Genomic DNA, 2,088 nt, shown 5'->3' on the forward strand with positions numbered 1-2,088 from the left:
CAGGCCTCCCTGTCCCTCACCTTCTCCCGCAGTTTGCCCGAGTTCATTTCCATTGCATTGGTGATGCCATCCAGCCATCTCAACCCTCAATCTTTCCCAGCATCAAGGACTTTTCCAATGAGGCAGCTGTTCGCATAAGACAACTAAAATACTGGAGACTGGGCTTCAGCATCAGTCCTTCCAGTGAATATTCAGGGTTGATTTCCCTTAAGATTGACTGGTTTGATCTCCTTGCTGTCCAAGGGACTTTTCAGGAGTCTTTTCCAGCACCACAGTTCGAAGGCATCAATTCTTTGGCATTCTGCCTTTTTTGTAGTCAAGCTCTCACAACTGTACATGACCACTGGGAAGACCACAGCCTTGGCTACATGGACCTTTGTTGGCAGAGTAATGTCTGTTTTTTGACACACTGTCTGGGTTTGTCACCACTTTCCTGCTGAGAAGCAATCATCTTCTGATTGCATGGCTGCAGTCACCATCCGCAGTGATTTTAGAGCCCAAGAAGAAACTGTCACTACTTCCACCTTTTCTCCTTCTATTTGTCTTGAAATAATGGGGCTGAATGCCACGATCTTAGTTTTTTTTTAATATTTAGCTTTAAGCCAACTCTTTCACTCTCCTCCTTCACCCTCATCAAGAGGCACTTTAGTTCCTCTTCACTTTCTGCCATTAGAGTGGTAGCATCCACCTATCTGAGGTTGTTGATGTTTCTCCCGCCATTCTTGACTGTGGCTTGTAAATCATCTAGCCCAGCATTTCTCATGATGGGCTAAGTATATAGGTTAAACAAACAGGATTACAGGAGACAGCCCTATTGTACTCCTTTCTCAATCATGAACCAATCAGTTGCTCCATACAGGATTCTAACTGTTGGTACTTGACCCGCATACAGGTTTCTCAGGAGATGGGTAAGATGGTCTGGTATTCCCATCTCTTTAAGAGCTTTCCACAGTTTGTTATGATCCACACAGTCAAAGGGTTTAGCATAGTCAATGAAACAGAGGTAGATTGTTTTCTAGAATTCTCTTGCTTTCTCTATAATCCAGTGAATGTTGGCAATTTGATCTACAAATGTGGCACTGGGTTCAGGCAATAGGTGAAGAGGAAAGTCTTTTCAGAGTCTGAAAATATGTTTGTCTAAAAACTATGCCATGGCAAAACATCTGGCAGACCTGTTCCCTGAAATAACTTATATAGAAGATTACATACCTAACAAACTGTGATCCTAAAGGAAAAGTTTGGAAAATGAAGTTTAGCAACACGTTCTAGTTGGCATTGCCTACATTCAGTGAGATATCACAGGAAAATGAGAAGCTCGTGAAAAGAATTGGCTGGTAAGAAACAGAAATATATGATTTAGAGAGAATTTCTGCAGAAATTCAGTGATTTGTAGAGTTGAAAGAGGTAACTCTCTTCAAACTCAAATAGTAAAACAGCGAATTAAAACTGATTAAAACTGAGCCTCTGGCAAATATCAAAGCTAAGGTTTGTGCATAAATTGAGTTGGCACCCAGTAAATACTTTCAGTTGGACAAAATGCCCCAAGGTAAATAAATTAAGGGTATGTTTCTGCTGTCGGAGTCTGATAAGTCCAAGGTACTCCAATTAAGGTGAAACACTAAGAGATCATAATGAGATGAGAGTGAGAGTAATAGAGAGAAGAAGGTGGTTAGAAAGAAAAGATATGTAGTAAACCTATCTATGTCTTTAAAAGAGCTGCAGGTGTGTGATAGGCATGTAAAAGTCACTGGAATCAGATTAAATGCCTATTAAGTTTACAAGAGCATTTTTCTGTCAGATAAATCATGAACCCAGACTAGAAATATGTGAGACCATTAGAGTCTTAGAACAACCCCTGGCCTCTAACTTTCCTCAGACAAAAAGCAGGTTCAAAAAAATTTACTAAGTACCCAGGGAGGGCATATTCTCCAGTATTTATTTTAGGTGAGACCAAGGGGAATACTGAAAAGTACTCTTTAAAAGAAAAGACCTAAGAAACACAGAGAACAATGGACTGAGACGCATCTCCCAGAAACTAGAATTACCCATCTCCCAGAAACTAGAATTACCCAATCAAGGGACACTCCC

Source organism: Bos indicus, chromosome 4, assembly GCF_029378745.1.
Source record: "Bos indicus isolate NIAB-ARS_2022 breed Sahiwal x Tharparkar chromosome 4, NIAB-ARS_B.indTharparkar_mat_pri_1.0, whole genome shotgun sequence".
In the NCBI taxonomy this organism is placed as follows: Eukaryota; Metazoa; Chordata; class Mammalia; order Artiodactyla; family Bovidae; genus Bos; species Bos indicus.